The sequence below is a fragment of the Corvus brachyrhynchos genome, unplaced genomic scaffold (genome assembly GCF_000691975.1).
Source record: "Corvus brachyrhynchos isolate BGI_N302 unplaced genomic scaffold, ASM69197v1 scaffold44, whole genome shotgun sequence".
NCBI lineage: Eukaryota > Metazoa > Chordata > Aves > Passeriformes > Corvidae > Corvus > Corvus brachyrhynchos.
This window is the reverse complement of record NW_008238359.1, coordinates 5,052,982-5,075,951: the sequence shown is the minus strand read 5'-3', so window position 1 is coordinate 5,075,951 and position 22,970 is coordinate 5,052,982. Positions and strand designations below refer to the sequence as shown.

The 22,970-nt window shown below is 36.6% G+C and overlaps 1 protein-coding gene across 23 annotated transcripts in view; it reads right to left on the bottom strand.

Annotated features, from left to right (window-relative positions):
* DLG2 (discs large MAGUK scaffold protein 2) overlaps positions 1–22,970 on the bottom strand; it is a 1,005,290-nt gene that overhangs the window by 470,421 nt on the left and 511,899 nt on the right. The window lies entirely within an intron of this gene.

The window sequence follows — 22,970 nt, the reverse complement described above, 5'->3', positions numbered from 1 at the left end:
CCAACAGATGTAGCTGTGCTTAGAGAATGATACTGCAATGATCTGGGGAGTTCTTATGAGACCAGGCACCAAAGAATCAAGGAAAATATACTTAGCAGACACAGAAATTGTACGCATTCAGGTAGTGCACCATCAAAAAGTCATATTCCCTCAATAATGGTAGTAAACGGTTGGACATATTTTTTTCTTCCTTAAGTTCTGTTCCAATAGGAAAACCAAAATAAACTATTCACTCACCAACTATTTCCAGTTGGTGTTGCCTAGTTGTAGAACATCGATTCCATCATTAAATTCTCCAGCCACCAATTTACCATCTGTAAGCGGGGTCACACTTAAAAGACGAGTTAAAAACCAAGGACTACACCGACTAATTTCGAACCACAACCTCTCTTCTCAATGGCATTCTGACAGGGAAGTGAAAATAAGGAAAGGCTAAAATGCAGCCATATTACAATGAAACTTCTCAGGTGATATGAAACTGCAGTGCTCCAAATTCATTTCACAAGGCAGTAGAAGGCAGTAGTTTGCAAATGTGGCAGTGATTTTCCTCTGTGCCAGCTCAGGAGAGAGGCATGCAGTCCTGCATTATGTCATTAGGACACGAAATTTCCACTAACAGCCAAAGTTTCGCTTCAGGCTCCCCGGTTGGAGCAAAAAAGTCTGGCAACAGGCCAGCAGACGCTACAGAATATCACAGTCAACAGTGACATTTCCTTACCTGGACAGTTTACTGCATGTTCCTTACCCTGAATATAAGAATAGTCTGGCAAATACACGTTGTCGTGACTGACTCTACTGTGAACCACACAAAATTAAGCTGTTTGTCTGGAGGCCATAAAGCAAGTACTTCATAAAAATGTCCTCAGTGCTTTTTTTTACCTTTTCCCTCTAACTGTGGGAAGAAAAAGAACCAAAAAGTGTAAACTAAAACAATCCATAGAGTAACAAATATTCCAGAGTATGCTGGGTTTTTAAATGGGGTTTTTCTTTCAGCTTTTATATCTTCCACATAACTATAGTACGGAGAGATTTAGAGATATAATTCCATATGCTAAATCCCCTTATTATAGTCTGAATGATTTAGTATGTTTATACTTTAGAGGAAAAAAACTGTAAAAATTATATTTCCTTTTATTCAGCATTCATCCTCCCTTTTCAATTTCCATATTTGCTCCATTACCATGCATAAAAAGTTTGTTTTAACTATTAAAAAGCCCAGCCTTATGCTCAAAGTCTAATCTCCATTCTGTATGCCCACATAATTCTCAGGAAAGCCTTTGTGATCTTAAAGTCTACAGTGTGTACTCTGAGCTCTCTTGTCAGCTATTACCACTACAGAGATCTTGAAATAAGAACCTGACTTGCAGTAGAACTAATTCACAATTGAAACAGAATTAAGGATTTTGCTTTACAATAGTACAGCTCTCTGTACAACTGAGCATTTAAGAATTCAGGATCCAATATTGACTTAAACTCTGTATGCATTAAAGCATTACTTTCAATTAATGAACACACTATATTAAAAGTTATACATGTTCTAAAATAATTAATTCAAATTTCCATTTGAAGTGCTCTGCACCAGATACCTTATGGAAGTCATCTGTATGAAAAGCAGTCCATGATCATGGAACACATACTACTTGACCTTTTTAACAAAGATTAATGAGAAAAGCAGTATCATCAGACAAGTCAGTAATTGCTACAGTAGTACCTAAAAAGGAGCAGGTTTCATTCAGCTCAAGGAACTGTTGGTAGAATGATCTGTACTGAGGATAAAATTTTTCAACTCAAAAGTCAGAAGTGACTTTATTCACATAAGATAAATTCAATTCCTTACCTGCTTAGTTTTTTTTTTTTCTTCAAATTAATTGCTAAAAGAAACAGTAGTATATCTGAAAAATTCCATTAGTGAAAATCTCCTGGAAAATCATATTTAAATACAGAATCATAGAATGAGTTTTTGTTGAAAGGGACTTTAAAAGATCATCTAATTCCAGGCCCCCTGCCATGGGCAGGGACATCTTCCATTAGAACAGGCTGTTCAAAGCCCTTTCCAACCTGGCCTTGAACACTTCCCGGGATGGGGCATCCACAACTTCAAGAACTAGGAAAAGTCCAAAGGGTAAAACACTGTTTCCAGATATGCCAACACAAGCTAAACAGAATCATAAATGGATATAAAACCGGTTTAGTAGGTATTTTATGATTTTATAAAAAGAAAAGGCAATTCCAAACCACTAAATTTACTATTGAAAAGTCACTAGCTGGTAACAGTCATAAATATTTAGGAAAAAATAGATCCATGCTGGACAAGAATCAAGCATTTCCACTGTTACTTATTCTGACATTTATACTGAACTGACAAGACAAGCCATTGACAAGCTGAAAATTACATGTTACCCTTGTTGAGATTGGAGGGCATAACTTTTCTTTCTTTCTTTTTAAAAGCATAGTGGAAATAAATCCTTATTTCGATACCATATTTGTACTGCTCAGGAAGTCTTCCAGATAGTCATTAAGTATAACCTAACTTTTCACTGGAATATTTAAAGGTGTTATTTTTAGTAAAGGTCAGCTGCTTTGTTCTAATTAGCTCTTGAAATGCTTCTTCACATCTAAAACCCCTTTATTGTCAAGTGCTAAGTGTATATCATCCTTTATCATCTCAGTCACATGCTGATGACATCTCCAGATAAGGAAAAAGGAAACATGATACGATAAAGGAGATAGGGTATGAGAGGGTCTTGGGACATGATTAGTTTTATATAAAAGCAATGTTTTTATAACAATAAGAACATACTTTTGCTGACTACCTGTACTATATATTGTTTAAAAACTACTATAATAGCTATTACAACTTATGTGTAGTGCCATTTTTTTTCTTCTTAAAGAAAAACTGTTGAGTAAAACAAGAGGGAAAATAAACCCAGTCAATATACCATTTTTATGATGCAAATTAAAAAACAGCAACATCTCACATAGGCAGAAATTTTAGTCCTAAAAAAAAAAAAAAAAAAAAAAAAAATCCAAAAGCTTTGACAAAAGTGGAATATAGGAATTAATATTAATCACTTATTTTGTTATTAGCAAGCTTGCTGTTGGGGCTGGCTTTTGTGATATGCATATAAGGTCTCCAAGGAACTGCAGAATATTATCTACACAGGAAATTAGTCTTAAACAGGCATGTGACTGCCTACAAATGATTAAGGTATATCACACCTGTGAATAAGCAGTCAAATACTCACTGATACAATTAAAATCAATAGTTTAGTCATATAAAACCATCTAAGATGTGGAATCAATTCTGCATTAAACCCAGATGTCTAGCTAATTACTAATTACTATTCCTCTTTCTGAACTACTGAGGAAGCACTGACTGTCGTGGCTGAGGTTTATGGCTTTATTCAATCTGAAATACATTAGTCTCTGAATTCATCTGCTGTGGGTACCAGAAGAAATGCAGCATCATATTCAGGATGCCCATATACACTTTAGTGTTAACATATTTTCTAGTGTCATTTTAAGTTTCTGCTACCCAATTTCTAGGTTTTCCTTCTTCATTTTAGGAAATGATAGTGAGACAGCTATGGACATAGGTTTGTCCCCCAGGAAATCCAGTTTGCAGGACTATTCCCATGATTCACCACAAAGATCTACTACCGCATGCATGCTAGAACTAGTCATACAAGTGCTTAGAAGTACCATGTGCTTTTATAGAAAGCTTTAGAAAGGAAACCTTCATGAAAGGTCAAAGTTTGCTCAGCAAGGATTATGCCAAATTCTCAAGAGAGCACAGTGTTCCATACAGCAGTCTCATCTTGGTGAGGGAGGAAAAGAGGTGAAAGAGGAGTAGATGTGTACAGGAGTAGGACCTGGACAGATTTCAGCTCATTTAATTGCCTGTGTTAGGAGCCCTGTCAACTTTGCCTCCCCATATGGTGAATAAAGCACTTCCAGGGAGCAATTCCACATATGTAAATGTGAATCACATGTGAGTGTAACCTTCCTCACTGACTGGGGCAGTGTGACTGGGCTCCTGCCTTATGCTGCTGTCCATGGCTAAAAATGAAACCATGCAGATCTTACCAAAGCAGTGTGCAGGCAGGCAACAGATTTTTCCTGTGACCAAATAATTAAATCTAACCAGTTAAATAAAACATGTCTATTTATGGCATGAAGGTGTTTTTATGCTAATACATACTCCATCTGTGATCCCTTAGAGCTGCAGGTGCAGAGTCATCCACCAGATCATGAGGACCCACAGTACAAAAGATGCACACAAAAAGACATCTTCTAGCTGTGAAGAGCTGGCAGCCTAGATGGCATCTCAGGAGTGGAAGAGGAAATGGAAGAGGAAAGCCTGAAGAGGAAGTTGGAAAAATCCAAAGATGTCCTCTATCACCAATTGCCTCTCCAGTGCACATCAAGTTTACAAGCACAAATTGTGAGCTTCCTGTGTTCTGTGCCAAAATCACACACAGGAAGAAATGGGTATATTGCAAGTTTTTTATTATACATATGATTTAGGGATGCCTATGGATACAGTAATTTAGCACAAATCATATTGCCAAGAATCCCTAGTGTCTTTCACTCACTGCAAAGAGATTAAATCTTTTAGCACATGTATGGATTTGACATTTCATATCTATCAGCACATATGCATTGCATGTTGACAACTATTTTCTAAATTAAATTCACTGAAGTCTGTTTGCTAAACTCAGTAAGTATGGTAAGGCTCTTACTAAGTGTTTCAGGGGGGTTTGTTTTTTTATGAGAACTCCACAAAGAAATAATAAACTTGAATGAAAAAAAGAACCTGAATGAGATTTTAATATTTTTTTATATATATTGTTTTAAGTGTGAGTTTTCTTGTTAGCAATCTGCATTACAATATTTGCCTAGTAAATAGTAATATCCTACCAAAAAACTTTAGATTAGGATTTTTAATTAAGATCTATGCTGAGTCCCATTTATTTCAGTTCTTGTTATCCAGGAGATGGGAAAATTCATATTAAAAAAAGTCTTAAGCCTTTATGTAAAATTTTGATTTTCAGGACAGAAGCCATGCTAAATTACTAATTGCCTATTATCTGCTCTGCAAAGAGAAATTTTAAATGGTGACAATGCAAATAAAATGATGAGTGATGAATTATCCATGTAATGGATTTATTTTTATCTCTGCACAGAAATATATGAAAAATATCCCTGCACATTAAAGTTACCATCCAGTGGGAACTATCTTTAACATATTTGAAGTGTTGTGCTATAAATTAAACAAACTTAAGCGTTGCTCACAATTTAACTGTATAAGACCATTAATCTATATACTTATTATTCAGTGTTCCTCTTATTAGCAATTATGGAAAACAGCTTCATGCCAAGTCGTCCTCACTGAATCTTTATTAATCACAATAAGACAGCAGTATTCATCTTACCCTATTTGAGTGTATTTCAAGACTACATAAAGATCCTTCCATTATGTGCAAACCCCAAAATTCTACTGTTTCTAACATGAAAGGTGGTTTTAAGAACAAACAACAAACAAGCAAAGAAGCCCAAAAAATGCAGAAATAATCTAGGTACACTGGCAAGACAAAAATGCAGGAAGCTTGGGACAGCTTAGTAAATCTCTAGTTCAGTGAAAACTTAATTTGCATCATGGTGGAAGATACATGACAACTACAGGAAAGATACATTAAGGTTCTTTGTTTCCCAAAGCACTACTAGAATAAGATTATCCAGTGTTTATATTGCTGATTGTCATCATATAAGAACTCAAAAGAAAAAAAAAGTTGTAACCCCTCATTCCATTTTCTTCTCACATCAGAGTACAGCTCCTAAATCTGACTTAACCTGATGTGCTCCAATAGGGATTAAATCTTTCGGCTTTCATTTTTTTAAATTCAAAGTATCTTAGACATCAAAGGATCTTTCTTTCTGAAAAGTCAATACTTCAGCATTTCAGAATAATACCCTATAAAGCAGACACTCAAGATATTTACTCAGTTTTGAAAATACAAGATATGGTTATGTAAATAATTTTACTATGTTATCGTCCCAGTCCCACAAGATCAGAATTGGATGACCGAGTGGGATAATCAAGCTATTATTGCAAATCTCTTTTCCCTGGTATCCAGTGACAACATATGTGGGAATGGTACAAAGCTGTACCAGGAAGGGTTCAGGCTGGACACAGGAAAGCATTTCTTTACTGAAAGGGTGTTCAAACACTGGAACAGGTTCCTAGAGGGGTGGCCAATGCCCCAAACCTGTAAGTGCTTAACAACATATTTTAATTTTTGGTCAGCCCTGAGTTTGTCATGCAGTTGGACTTGATGGTCTATGCAGGTGCCTTCCAAATGAAATAGTCTAGTCTATTATTTTCTTAAATAGTGCTAAATCATTCTGTAAAAAAATATCTACAGGTAGTCAACATCCTATATTTTTTGGATAACAACCCAGAAACATGGTTTATCAGTGCTAGAACACAACTAAAAAATTCTGCAGACTCCTCTTTTTCTCTTTATATGGACTATATTCCAATGTTACCTGGCTGTCAAAAGTTTTCCTTTAGAAATACCTTCTTAATTTTTATGTTGTGCACAGAAGAGGAAGTCTTCTCAGCAGACAGGTACTGCTGGGGCCTGGGAAGCTCAAGTTAGCAGCACACCAGATTGAGTCCTACTCATTTGTCCTCATCGAGTGACTCCATGTGCACACCTGCTTAAGTGTGCACTGCTCACCTACTTACTTGCATGGCATCCTGATACCCAATACAGCTGGCTCCACTGTAATCCCATCTGTCAAAAGACATTTTTTAAAAAAAATGTGGTTTTGTTTCAAGCCAAAATGAAATGTGAGTTTTTTGAATCACAAAAGTTCTCACAGCAACTACAGTATGGTACCCTTGATGATGCTTCCAACAACAGAGCAGTGGCCTGAACAAATTACTTGTGAAATATCAGAGAAAAATCAATAAAACATAATCAAAGCAATTACCAGGATATATTTTAATGGAAACATGGTTTGTTGAAGATACTTGGAGATCAGAATATGGAAGTAGTTGAAACACACAGCAATTTACAATTACTGTAACTTTGCTTACCGAGCACTTTACTAATCTGTTAAATGGTCAAGTCCAAAGCATAGCTGCTTTTTAAAAGTCACAATCTCTAGTGACAAATTGGCTGTGAAATAACTGACCAACAAAGATCTTTCTCAAGCTAGAAACCTCTTGCGCCCAAGGAAGGCCAGAATCTATTTCCAGAAGGAGGCATGAGGATATATTAGCAATGGTCTTCTTTGTCATTTAATAGCCCAGCCTAAGTGAAGAGTGACCCATCAGCATTTCAGAAAACCGGGTGCATCTTTTGGCATAGGCTCAGCTCAAGGCTTGTATTCTGGATTCCTAACAAGATCATTGAGCCTCTCTAGTACATTTGTTCCATTAAATGATAAGCAAAAGTAGTCCAAAGCACTTAAATCTACTCAGAAAATCAATGAGAAAGGGGAACAATCACAAGGTTATCTAACTATTGAAAATCATCTTTCACTCACTGGGGTTTCTGATTCTGCCATATATGATGAAGTACTATTTAATCATGCAATTTTGTTATCCATAACTCATGAAAATTACTTATTATTACTTATAATTTTACTAAAGTGCATTTTTCTTCCTTAGGATTACAAGTTTTTATTATAATGTTTTTCTTGTCATATTTTAAACATTTGGGAGAAGAAATATGAATGACTAATTAAAAAGGTATAACTGATGTCATAATCTAAAAAAAAAAAATTAAGAAAGCAATTTAAGACAAGAATGGACAGGTCGTTTATTTAAAATTGCATGTGCCAGCTCCAAAGTCCAGCATCTTGCTGTGCATTCTCAGCATCTCAGTTTCCTCCCTGACACATCCAGCATGGCTCCTCCCAGGTTGGGAGTTTCAAACCTTTCATTTTGCTGATCTGACTTTTGCTCAGGTTACTAACAAGCTCCTACATTACAAATATAAGGCCATTTACACAGAATCTTTATTCTCAAAAATGTTTTCATGCATTTCTGTCCTACCTTACAGATTTCCAGTTTCCCTTAGTGACTGCCTGTATTTGCCACTCCTGTGGCTTGCTCATGCTCCAACGTTCTTGCTCGCTCTCTTTTCTGTATAATCTCCCCTGGTTATATTTTGCCCTTTCCTGTTCTTTGAGCTGACATCTATAGCGAAATTCTCATGTCTTCTTCTTAGTTCCTCATCTATTTAATTGCATTTAGCTGGCATGACTCCAAAGCTAAACTCAGTTTTTCTGTTCCTAACTTCTGTCTTTCACTTCACCCCTTTTAATTCAGCTCTCACAGAAGCCAGAAATGTTATCTGTATACAGAGCACTTCACCATGCAACCCACTTTCCACTGTCTAAAGATGCTTCCAAAATGGGGGAAAATACCTGGCCAACTGCCAGCCATACATTATCCCCCTGAACATAATGCTTTCTCATACTGAGGAAGGAAAAGTTAAAAACCAACCTCCACATCTAAAGAAGCAATCAATCGAGTTTGATTCTGCTTTCTCATCTTTCCTATCTTGTCAGTGTCTCATTCAATTCCAGCTCTTCATAATCTTTGACACAGAAAAAACCCTATTTTGTCAGTGAATGAATTTTCTCACCCTGATCACTGGAAAAATCTCATCTTCTTTCATATGACCAATCTGAACTCCTCAGACTCAGCAGCCTGCTGGAAACTGTTGCCCTCACTACAAAGCCAGAAGCCATCCAATTCAGCCTTTTACATGAAATAATATCTTCCAGTTGGAAATAACTAAAACAGCTGTAATAAGTGGTCTCAAACATTCCTGGTAAAGTCATAATCTAACCCCAGAAATTAGGATAATTGGTTGAAAAATATTATAAAATCTGTGGTGGTGTTTTTTGGGGGTTTTTTTGAGGGGGGTGTTGGTGCAGTATTTTAATTAGGGCCAATGCACTGTCAGAACAGAGAGCTTCATTAGCAGAAATGGAAGGAAAGAGGGATGAACTGGGTGAACAAACTTCAGCCAGGCATCTTCATGGTCTGTATTCGAAGACACAGAATTTCATAAAAAGTTGTTGGGCCTTTAACATAATGACTAAAGCAGAAAAATAACTAGGGAATTATTGCCCTCATTAATTCTGTTGCAACCCAGAATCGACAATATATTTCCATTTCAACAATACTACAATGTCTTGCTTTTAACCTGTCCCAAAAAACCCCCAGCAAAATTCATTAATTTTGCCATAACAAAATAGCATTTTTCCTCATTGAGTCTTCAACAGAGAAAAAAGCTCCTTCATTTGGGTGTCAGTATCAGAATCAGAATTCAAAAAGAAAAATAGGAAACTCTTATCATGTGGTCTTACCAGCCAAATTTACATCAGGGTAATGAAAGGAAGGAAGGTGTCAGGGGAGTGAAAGAAACTTTTAAAAGATGCATGGGAATGTCACTAGCAAGCACAAGATAATGGAGAACTTGCTGAAAGCTGGGATGGAAAATATTAAACAGCCCCCCACCTGGGAAAAGGGAAGGGAATGCACTGTTGCCAAATTTTGCAAATTGCTCTTAAGTTACAAATATAAAAGCAAGGCTCTTTGTGAGAGGTCTTGGCAAAGAGACAATCCTGAGAACTGTCAACTATCCTGAGATAGGAAAGTTAAAACTGAATTACTGCTAAACCATGTATTCCACATCTTATATTTCCCTCTTCCTTGATGTCCTATAACTTCTCTTATGAGAACATAAGAGAACATTGCACAATGACTTGAGGTTTTTGTCTTGGAACTCTTCACCTCCTGCTTCCAGAAGATTTTTCCTTGAATGAGATATAATTATTCTTAACAGTAATGAAAAGAAGAAGAAGAAAAAAAAAATCTACATCTGAGAAGACACCAAGTAGAGATGTGATTAAAGATTGACATTTTTACCTAGTATGCAAGATTAAATTTTCCATTTTTATACATTCCCTCAAGAACAACTTGTTCAGCTACAGATGAGTTGGCATCATTCTGTCAGTTCTCAGTGTGGCAAAAGATTCTGGAGACTGGACCTGAAAATGAGCACCACACGTAAGCCAAATCTCTGACTATTTTTTTTCTTGAGATCTTCTTGGAAGAATACCATGGAACAAAGGCCTGGGTAGAACAAGGGTCCAGGAGAACTGGCTATTTTTCAGAGATCATGTCTCGCAAGCTCAAGAAGAAGCTATCCCAATGAGAGGAGGTTAAGTGAGATAGCAGGGGGCCTGCTTGGATAAAAAAGGAGCTCCCAACAAAACTCAGCTATAGAAAAAGAAGCCTGCAAGAGGTGAAAGCAGAGTTAAAGGACCTGGGGGGAATATGCAGACACTGAGCATGCAGGAATGTGGTTAGGAAAGCCAAAGTCCATTTGGAGCTTAATCTGACAAGGGACATGAGAGGCAACAAGAAAGATTTCTATGGGCAGTTCAGCAGCAAGAAGGGAAAATGTAGGGCCACTTCTGAATGGGGCAGGGGACCTGGTGATAGAGGACATGGCAATGGCTGAGGTAGCAGTGCCTTTTTCACCTCACTCTTTATTGTTCAGATTGGCCTTCAGACATCCTAGGTCACTGAGAACAACAGGAAGCTCTGGAGCAAGGGTGGCATCCTCAGTGGAGGAAGAAAGCCAAAGGCTTTTCTCAGTAGTTTTTGCTGACAGGACAAGAGGCAATGGGCACAAACTGAAATACAGGAAATTCACTTTAAATATAAGAAAGATTTTTTTACTCTAAGGGTGTTCAAACACTAAAAAGGGTTGCCCAGACAGATTGTGAAGTCTCCATCCTTGGAGATATTAAAAACCTGACTGGACACAGTCCTCAGCCACCTGCTTTGGGCACAGGGTTAGACTAGATGATCCCTAGGAATCCCTTCCAATCTCATCCATATTGGTATTCTGCAGTTTCTGGAGTTTTTTGTCCTTTACTGCATGCATTCACTTTTCAAAGGAAAAAAGAAATATAAAAAACTTGAAGAAATATTTTATTTCTTTCTCTGTTTTAGCATTTTATTATCCATTTAGCTGTACATTAACAAGCCCTTGTCAACTCTCTTTCTGTAAATTAACAGGAGCAGCATCTTTATATTTATATAGAATGATAGAAGAAATTTTAAATCTCAGACTCATACTCACAGTATAGGCAAATCCTATTCCATATACATCCTTCAGATAAAGAAATACCTTATTGCCCAATGAATAATATTTGGTAGGCATCACCATAGCATAACTCCTCAAAGTAACCTGGGAGGGTTTGCAACATTTGTTGAAGGCAGTTCTTTTCAGTACAGGCTTTGGTTAACTTCAATTTAAGGCTTTTTCTGAAGAGAAATCCTTGAAAATGCTAATTATAAGAAAGTAAAGAACATCCAGAGGGACTATCGTGTTATATCCCAAGCACCCACATAGCAGCCACATTTTAAATTCTCTAAATGGTATGAAAATACTTTCTACTATTATGGAGATTGTCACAGATGCATATTTAAGGACAAGAAGGACTCCTTGGAGAATTCTATGTGGCAGCATGCAAAATTTGGGTCATAGTCACCCATCCCAGAATTCCTAAAGCATCACATTTCTGTAGTTTCAGCAAGAAAATACTCTTAAAAAAAAAAAAATCTAGCCTTTATTTCCACTAAATGTAACCATGAAAAACAGTAGACTCATTAAAAGCTTTCATAAAAAGATAAATGTTTAAGCATATTTGACTATGATTTTCTTTGATTTGACCTTGGCTAAATTGAAAGCACATAAAAAAATTTACAGTCAATGCTTGATGTGAGCTATACTAATATCTGGCTAACTGCCTCTGCTGTGAAAGCTCTTTCTATTTCAGTAAAATTTTATGCACAAAAGCATTTTCTAGAAACTGATGTAGTGTGTTCAATACATTTTTAGACCCAAGCTTAATTACAAAAGCTTTTTCATAATAACAAATATTGTCCCAAGCAGAGACTATATTTAATAAATATGCTTATTATTTTCCTTAATGAAAGCAATGTTTAAAATTTGCAGGTAATCCCATTACACTGTACTTCAATTATACAGCTCAGCTCTCCTACCCTCCTGCTGATAGAAGACTTCCTCATCTTAGTTTCCAATTATATACATTAAGTCCTTCCAAAACTACCTTCATTATTACACACAGCATGTATAGCTCTATCAGAGAAAAAGCTGTAATTGGGAAAGAGCAAAATGCATTTTTGAGCCTAAGATAATTACAAGAAAAGTTAATTATGTCAATTAAAATAATTTTCTCTCCACTCAACAAATATGACCTGTTTGTACAAAGAAACACAGCAGGACAGCTACTGATCCTGGATAAATCACAGTATTTCTACTCAAGTTATTCTAACCAGAAAATTTGTGAAAGAACGAAATTTTGACTTTAAATTACTTTATACAGAAGAACGGCCAAAAGAACTATTGGATGAACCCAGGGGGATTCTCCAAACCCAAAACCATATCATTTTCTATATACACCCAAAATTAAACCTAAGTGTTTCTCTTCTTGGACTACTACTTCCTAAAAGCAGAAAAAGACAGCTGACAAAAGCAGACTACCGCCAGAAAAGGTCCTGGAAATATATAAATTAAAAATGCAAGTACGAGAAGTAAAATCTGCACCCTTGCTGTCAATTGCTCTTGGCAAAGAACTTCATCTCAACATCAGGTGGCAACCAGTTGAACCTATGAAGTGTTGACTCTAATTTCAGGGTCTCAAGTCAGAGCTTTAAGTGTTGAACATATGGCTGCATACAGCAAAACCAGAGGTGTTCACCCCAAAGAGCATCAGCGCACAAGAAGGCTCCCAACTTTCAGTCCCTCGGCTTGTAGGGATGTGAGGCATCTCTCCCTGATAGCTGCTGCTGCTATCTAATCTTCCTTCCTCTACCCACGGTCCTTTTCTTTGACATTACATTGATCAGCCTCAGCCACTTCAACCAGCTTTCAGAATGTGCAGTTTTCACTAGCCTGCCCGTTCCTGTATTTTCACAACATCTAATTGTGACAAGACAGATATGCATGACCCTAATTTTGCTGTGAAGAGCTTTTCCCATCCCACCTCACAATGCCTTACCTAGATCATCCAACTTTTGAACACTTCCTAACATATCTACGGTTGTTGTTCTATGGGCATCAGAAATAGAAGCAATATTCTAGAGAGTACTACAGTACTTTTACAATGCCATCATAAACTTATTTTAATCTGAGTAGTTTAGGTCATTCTTTGCTTATGCCAAACTCATTTCTTTATCTTACAAATTCCTGGCAATTTGTTGTATAGAAGTTGCACTGACTATTTGATATGACAAGAAAAGTCAAGTCTGAGTACACTGCAGTTTAGAGAAAATTTTCAGATTTCACAGGGAAATGCTACTTGTTCTGGAAGTTCCAATCTCCTAATTTCTTTCTGATTTGGTTTTTTATCACTTGGTGATTTTGTCAGGGAATTGGGATCACTGCCAAAGATGTTTACCTCAATTTTGTTTCCAGTCCTAAATTAGATTCCTCCTAAATAGTGAATTAGATTATTAATCAGTAAAAATCTAAATCTTCATTATTAATTTACTAGAAACAATACAGCAGCTTGTAAAGCATTTATGCAGCAGTAAACAGAGAACCATTTTGCAGAGATCATGACATGCTTAATTTACTACACAACTAAATATTTAATTACAAATGGTAGGAAAGCTGAAAGTGTTCTGTTGAAATTAAACAATTTTTAAACAGTAATAGTTTTAACTTTATTATGGGCAGTAATGGTAAAATTCTAAAACAATCCGTAGGAAATTTGCTCCTTTTTGTGGGGTTTGCCATTGCCAGTTAAGAATCATGTATTTGGCTAGCCAGTCTGCTATTTACTGGTAGGTCTGCTCCCTCCTGTAGTTTGAACAGAAATAATTTTTAAATGACATATTAATTGAAAATGCAATGCACTTTGAGGCACTACATTTGCAATGTAATAGTCTTGCTCCAATGCTTTCCTTGCTAACATCTCTAATTAGAGTAATGGCATTTTAACTTCCTTGCGAATATCTAGCAATTCTTTGTTTCATATTCAATTTTCAATACATCCCAGGTACAATATTTTAAGTTCATTTGTATTTATACATCTAGACTCATTTTTTAAAAAAGCAAAACCAAAAACAACAACTTGTTTATATTTCCACCTTCGGAAATTGCACACAGAGCTTTTGCAAAGCCATCTCAAGATGAATATATCCTTCCTGGTGTTGAACCTGAACAACAAACATTGATGCACATCATGTCTAATTAAGGTAAGCTTTCAAAACAGATATTCAACAAATGTAGCTGATTGTTTCAGAATTTGCTTAATGTGCAGCAATATGGAGAATGAGTTCTCTCTATTTTTTTTTCCTTCTCTTTTAAACTATTCCTTCCTATTGTCTAATTCATATAACTCAGCTTTCAGAAGAGGAAGGTAAGGAATGGATTTTACCCTTATGTGGATGCAAAGAATGGAGAAACAAAGCAAGGTAGGCTGGAGAAAGTTAAGAACAATATCAGCATGTTCCATTTCAGGAGGGAGGTCCACTGAATAGAGTATTACACCAAAACAAGAAATTATAAGGCTATAAGTACAGTCTGGAAACCAAAGGGTAACAACAGGATCGCTTTCACCTCATCTTGAACATCACTTTCAAAACAACAAATTGGTATTTCTTAACCGTCAAGTTGTTTCTATTAACAGTATAGAATATCCTGACATTTTGCTACCTTAAAAGAGTACATGACAGTTTTGTCAAAAATAATTCACCTAAAATCTTAAAAAAAGTTGTTAGCTAAGAAAACCACATCTATGTATACATAATTCATCAGCTAACAGGAAAAGAATATTATATTTAGAGTACAAGTAAAACACATTTTTCTACATCTTCCTTATGTCTCAAGGCTAAAGAATACTTCATAGATTTACAAAACTGCATGCTATAGCTCTTCAAGCCTCTAAGAAGAATAAAGAAGTATACACTTGGTAGCATGCCTCTCATCACACTGCAGCATCCTAATGATGTGACCTTGCTTCCCAAAGTAACTTGTAAGGTAAACTTCTTAGAAGTAAGAGGAGTGACATCACTGGTATTGTTGAATCCATGTTCAGTTTAAACATTGCTGTATGAAACATGGAAGCACTTAAAGGAAGACAGACTGAAGTAAATTGAAAAAATCTTGCTCTAGGATTGAAATGAAATTTTCATACAAAGTTTGTTCTTCAAATCCAATCCCAGTTTAACAATGGCAAAGTTATTGCAATGTTGATCTTCACAAAAGGCATGTGATTGCCTTGCAGTAGTTAATACAGAACACAGTGAGGCACTCAGCATAGTGCTGGTATCATCACTGGCCGTCTCAGAAGAGCTAAGAGTGGTGCCAGCTGTGTACCTGCACATACTTTCTGTGTCTGAACAATGTCACTTCTGAACAGCCTTGGAAAGGAGGGAGGATGGGTGGTGGGAGCGGTAGAAATGTGCAGAACCTTGTTCTGCTCTTTACCTGGAAGCTGCTGTGAAAAAGAGAGCTTCACACTTCAGAAAATGTTGTGAGTGCTTCATGTGGTATTGGGGCCTCCTTCCTGGTGATTACACCTCTCAGACTGCACATACTAGCTAGTCCCTTGATTGTTTCCAATTGCTCATCTGAAGCTGTTAACATATATTCGAGCTATAACCGAGCTTTCCAGGACGTGCACCAATATTTTAAGTAGTGTATGGCAGAGAATTTTTTTCACCATAACAAAAATATGCCTCATTTAAAACGAACTGTCTTGCGAATTGCATGATATGACAATAATGCTAAATTTTACTGAAGCTTTTTACACACACATACTTTGGCAGGCTGCCTTCCAGTGAGAGCAAGTTACATATGTACCAGCTCTAATGGCCCATATAAGATATTAAAAACACATAAAGAATAATTTGATAATCTACCTTAGGAACAGTATGACAATTTTCATCTCAGTTTCCTCCAGAGACTCTAATGCCAAAGGACAGATTGTTTCTTGTCAGTGTTTCAAACTGATCTCTATTTGCAAACACAGCAAGTGATGCCAAATGCAGTTCAGAATGCAAAATCAAACAACTATTTATTATGTGCTGTTTTGAATTGCATATGCAGGACAGAGGCAAGTAATGACAAAAAAAAAAAAAATCATGCTTGCACATCACACAAGCCATTTCCATAATACACTTGAAGACTGTATATAAACGCAAAGAAATAAAACTATTCCAATAAAATAATGAGCGCCTTACGAGTTAAATATATTCACAATGCTACACAGTGGGATTTAACAGCACTTGATAGACGATGTAGACCAAAATATAAATGCAGTAGTTAAACATAGAAAAAAAAAAAGAGAGGGAAATGATAAATTATTTATTGAATGAAAGCAGAAAATAGAAAATGAGAAAAACTTTTCTTTGAAAAAACAGGTTAGCTCGTAACCAATGATAATAAACCCACTTATTCATTAGAGGCAGGTCCAATCTGATTCTATTTGAGTCCCAACTGAGCACTCAGAACAGCAATTAAGGCAGCCGTCGGTGTGGCTGTTGTTTTCTGAATGTTCCTGTCTATCTCGGTTCTGTCTTGAAGCACACAAGATGAAAAATAACTGGGAAAGTTACTTAACCTGTTTCTAAGATGATCACAACATTGGCTAGAATGGCAAAGGAAAAAAACAGTTTTCAGTGCCATGATACAGACACCTATGGGTGGTACCTGACAGACAAATGCACAGAGCAGTGCATGCCAGAATAATGCCTGGGGGAAAGGGAGAGGCATCACCAATGTATGGCAGCCAGCTAAGGTTAGAGCCCTCTTAGGTTAGACTGGAGAGGAGAGAAGATATTCTGTACCTTACAAAGACCTCATCCATAGCTAGTTAACAGGTATTTCTTTAATTAAAAAAAAAAAAATAAAACCCCCAACTAATTTAATCAGGAGTGCTCCTTACTGTTCACTAATTGCTGCAGATAGGTGCTGGGCCTAGCCAGGTGCAAGAACAAAACTCCTCACAGATGAAAAAAATAAAACAGATTTGAAAAAAAAGATTACTCTGAAATTATGAATTTCAAGGGAATAACATCAGTATTTTACTGTTGATCAGTACCTTATTTTAAAACATCATTCTTGCATTTTTTCAAGGTTAGTTGAATTTGTTTATTATTACTACTATAGTGATTGTGAGGTGGTAGTGAGTTGAAATAAATCCCTACTTAGGCAGCTTATCCCTGCTGTTATATATTAATATTAGTGCATGTGGGATTATAACAATATGCAAAGAAAAAAAAGGGAAAAAATCCAATTTGAGTAGCTATATTTTTCTGGATTAAATCACAATATGAGAAAATGTCTTAGAATTCCAACTGAGCTGTGCTAAAGCAAAAGACACAGCGAGCTCTGGATATAGGAACGTTTGCATATTTTTCTTCACATGGTTATGTGTGAAAAGATAAGATTTCTCCATAAAACTGTAAAATAGAGCACTTAGAAAGTCCATTTGAAAAGATTCCTCCAGGGGACTGAGATAACTCTGGCACCTGTTCGAACAGGTAATTCTGCAAATAAGTGACACACTTTTGTCATCCCATTGAACCTGGACAACGTGGGCCATTGATTGCCCAAACACAAATAAAACTATCCATTGCCCTTACAGCATGTGGCAGCTACATGAGATGTCCCTTAGAAAAGCAGTCATTTCACCTTTAGCCAAGGCAATAACTAGACCTGCAAGTTTTATCACTTCATCACAACCCCAGTGGACTGCAAATGATTTTGAAAGCTCTCTTGAAAGAGAGCACTTCTTAAGAAATCTAAGGTATGCACTGAAGAAAAGAGTTTCTCTTCTTTGGAGTTATATAAATATGTAAAACAATGTAAGAAAAAATGTGTTTATCTGCTATTATGTTTTATGCTTTCTTAATGACAGTTTCTATTCTATGTCGTGAATAATTGCTGCTTCAAGTGAACTTCTTATCTCTTTCAAATTAGATTGCTGGGTACCTACTTGTAAACAAAGCAAAAACGAAACAAGTATACATATCCTAGAACTGCCCACCCTGCAATTAGCTATGCTAAAATACAGATATGAGAACAATCTGAATTCAAGTGTCATCTTGATATGGAGACTTGATTGTTGCTATTGCCAGGATGCTTTTGAAAAAATGATTAAATACGCCTGCATTTATAGACAGGGGTTTTTTTTGTTTCTTACACATCCCAGTTCTGTTAACTTCTTTTAGCATATTTTTTTGGGTCTTTTGCAAATATTTCATTGTAGGTTTACAGCCAAGGATGCTTGACTTACCCAAAATAACTCTAAAGCCAGGCACACAGAATGAAAAATTGTTTGTTGGTCTATGTGCTACTTATCTAGTCTGCACTACAATACTTTCAAAACTACTCATTCAAAATTATACTGCTCAGTTTGTGAATGGGACTTCTGGGTCATCTTTATTTTTATTTACAATTTATAGTCCAGAAACTGCATTCCATTTTATCATTACATACACACCTATTTTTTAAAGTTAATTTGCTTCTGTCTTGAATCATTAAACTAATAAACGAGTTAAACTGTAATGATAACTATGCCTTATGTCATAAAGCTTAAATATTTTCAAATACAAGACATAGTTCTTAAAACTGATAACACTTTAGCAGTAACTTGATTTCTAAAAACTAGAAAAAGAATTTGAACAACATTTTACTGTTACAGAATAGTGAAAATCAACTGATTTAAACACTTCACATTGGCCCTGCTGTTTTGCTCCCTAAAATAATCTACAAGGAGAAACCTCCTATTAAAGTGACTGTTATCTTTAGATTTAAAACCTCACCCACATAACTAATTCTACAGTGTTTAAAATTTGGGTCTCATGGTTGAAATATGTTCCAAGTCTGAACTAGCACAAAAACCAGTCCTGAACTTCCCCTTTTAAAATTAAATTATGTGATAACTTCGGCAAGTCTTTTCCCACTTTTGATACTGACCCTTGAAACCCAAATTCTATCAATACAGTGAAGCATTATCACAAGCTATTTCCACATTTTAGCTCATTCTCTCAGATCAACATGATTAATTGTTCAGTTACTTTTCTGTACCTCTTCCAACCATTTAGAGTACTTATTTCTATAGCATAACTACATGCAGTTAACATCTCTTGATTTCTGCTTGATTGTGGTTTAATGAGAAAAATTCAAGACATCAATCTTTGCCTTAAGTTATTTTAGTTCCAAGGTTCAAGTGATCACATTTACTCTCATAACAATAATCCTTTCATGTGACAAACTCAAAGCAGTTTAACAACTTTGAGGCAAAAGGTAAGACCAGAGATGGCTTGAAAGGAGTTCAGTTGTTTTCAGGCAATATTAGTGGCAGCATTCCCTGTACACTAAATGTCTCACTACTTGAAGGGAAGAGTAACGCTAGCAATCAAGCCAAGACAACCAGATTGAGATAGAATTTGTAGATAAAAAGTGCAATATATACTGGAAAGATTTTATTTTCTAGTCTAATCAAAACAATAAAGTAAAGAAATATGCTTAAGATTTGGGAAAATGGCAAAATGAGAACATTAAGAGCAATTAACAGGCATTAGCCCATTTTACTTACAAGAAGTTTTAGCCAGGACTGGTTGGGAAAAAAAAAAAAAGAAAGAGTTCAACTTTCCAAATTTGAAGTTTTTCAAAATATTTTGCTTTAGTTCTGAATTAAAATAAGGGTTTTAAATATATCATGAAAATATGACTCAAATAAAAATTCTGGTACACATCAGTCAACTTGAAAGAACTATTTAAGACACCTATGGCTGCCATGCATCCCTTTATTCCTAGATGTCTTTTACTCTCCAGATAACATTTTAACAGTGAGAATTCATGTCTGGTTTTTAGGAGCCTAATATTTACCAGGACATATACCAGCAAGTCATAGAATCCTAAAGTGGCTTGAGTAGGAAAGGACCTGAAAGGTCATCTCATTCCAACCCCTCTGCCATGGCCTGGTAACCTTCCACTAGACCAGGTTGCTCAGAGCCCCATCCAGCCTGGCCTTGAACACTGAAGCTCTTAAGTTGTGTGTGGGTGTTAATGAGATAGTGCCGTTCCACAGGGTCTGGCCCATCTCAGCACAAACTCCAAGGCTGGAGAAGAAGCAAGAACTGAAAAGGTAGGGCAGGAGCAGCAGGGCTGCTCTCAACAGCAGGTGCTGGTTAGGGAGACAAGAAAGCACACCCAGCAACTACCCAGGGTTCTCTCTCTCAGTGAGAACAAACCCACCTCCTTCCTCCAACTCTGCTGCTTGCTCATACTCTTTCCCCTTTCCCTCTTTCCCCTTTCCCTTTCCCCAGGGCTCAAGATCACTTCTCCAGCTCCTGAGAGCCCCCAGGCCTTGGCTGCAGTGCTGCAGGTCACATAGTACCAAGAAAATGCAAGCCCCATTCATTTAGAGGCAATTTGCATGCCAGCTCCCCTGGAGCAGGGATTGCCATATTCAGCTACGGGGAGATGAGTGGGAAAGTAGGGTGATCTGGGAAGGATGGGGAGAGGAGCTCCAGCTTTGGAAAAGATGGGGAGCTCTGGAGACACTGTGGGCAAGCTCACCCACATGGCCACAACCAGACACCCTCATGCAGTGCAGAGCACACACACAGAAGCACCAAGCTGTCACATCAATGCTGCTTAGCTCTTCCCACCAAGGACTGCCCTAGTCACCACAGAACCATGGAATGGTTTGGGTTTTAAGGGAACTTAAAGATCACCTAGTTCCAACCTCCCTGACCTGGGCAGGGACACCTTCCTTCCCCTTGCCTTTGTGTGCCCCTTCACACCTTGGAAACTCTGCTTCCCTAAACAGACACTGGGAGAGCCAAGTTCACGTTCTCTCTGCACAATTCCGGCCCAAAGCTTTGACATTCAAAGGAGCTGCACTGCCAGGTTGTGCAAATGTGTGTGCACACACAACAATCCATGTTGTAACCCTCTTCTCTAATGTCACCTCCCCCTCCCCCCCCAGTTTTCTTCCTCATCCTAAGAAAACAAATAGGCTCATACAAAATTTCTGTTTCTTAGAAATAGCCCTTAAAAAATTCTTGACTTGTACTCATGTAAAGAAGTAAAGCATGACAGAAAAATCTGTTAAGGAGCCATAGTCTTCTGATTCCTACTATCCAGATCTTTACTGCAAGAAAATCTTTTTGCACACATATGGTATTAGAAAATGCTGCTGAATGTTACTACCTCCAAAAGCACGTTCAGAAAACAATGTCTTATTCAAATCATGCACATGGAGAAAAACAGCTAATTATTCTTCTAAGGAAAAAAAAAATGAAACTGCTTAATAATTTGATTATTCAACCCTTACATAAAAAAGGTCAAAACCAAAACAAGGCATGCAGTTAAATGCTATTTTGAATTTACTTTTTGATAGATTTATATTCTATCTGTGTTCTCTTGGTACCGAGGTACTATACTGAAGATGTCAGCATTGATCAGCTTCCAATCATCAATGGCACTTATTGAAATAGCATCCTGCTAGGAATGGGATTTTCTGCATTTGCTAAAGTTTGATTTGAAGGACAAAAAAAATTAAAAATTGTAAATGAGCCCTGACTGTGGAATAAACATCCAAGAAAGAAATTTTATTTTTTATGTAAGTCAATAAGTAAACATTTTACAAGATGTTTATTGCATACTTATTGTCTTCTGGCAAAAATAAAATTCCCATGTAAATATGCTAATAGCATGCTCAAGTAATATCAAGAAAGCTTTTCCCTAAAAACTGTTAGATATACCTTGAAAGCTTAAATAGCATGGACCTAAGTTGTCTTGGTTATTTTGAAAGTCCTATAGGGATGAACAAGTAGCATTATAATAAATCTATACAGAAATATTTAAAATACATCAAAATAAAGAGGAAAAGAGGCAATTTTTTTAAGCATTCTTTTTGTTGGTGTTACAAGACTCTAGAGAGAAGAAAATATTTTCTCAGGGAATACTCTGGCACTGCTCTATGAAATTTTTCAAGGTTACTGAAATAATCTATGATCATATATGCTTTAAGGAACACACACTAAATCTGTTTTTAAAGCTGCTGGGTGAGCCCCACTGTGTCAGGAGTGGAATGTGTCCACTCATCCTGCCTCTGTCATCTTGGAGGAAGCCTGAGAGCAAATATTCCTCTGGAGGGAGCCCCTCAGGACTAAGGAAGATCCAGGCTGCAACTTTTTTTCCTCCCATAGCTATATGCAAACAGCAGGAGAATTTATCTGATGCTCTCTTTATGGAAATGTGATTGATGACAGAGAAAGTTTGACAGTCCCATGTACAGCTCTCTGCATTTCCATTTCCCCCTTATGTATATGATGTGAAATAGATAAATCACTGCTATTTAAGTAACTTCCCAATGACTTGCATATTTAAGTTTCAAAATTTCCACACAGCACCTTTTTAAACATTGGGAATATTTTGCAGAAAAAGCAAATCTCTCCTCATCCTCCCCTCAACCACAAACATAATATATTTTTGCTAATAATTTTCCCTAGGTGAAGGGCTTTTCCAGTTACAAAAGAATTCAGGCAATGATAGTTGCTTAATGGATTGGTGGCTGTATTACATAGCATAAGATGTATTAAAGACATAATAAAGCAGCCCCTTTAGAAAGTCTTTGACTACATCAAAGACAACAAGGAAAAGAGGAAGCCATCATTACCAGACTAATGAGGTAACTTCATAACATTACATTGAAGTTTTTCCCCCAATCTAAATCTGAGTTTATAACAGAGAGATTAGTCCCATTTTGAAAATGGTTTGTCTGGTAATGTAGACAAAATTGGATTGCAGGTCAACCAACTAAATGTTTTCTATGCTTAGAAGAAAAGACAATTGCCTTGATACCCCCTAAATATCATC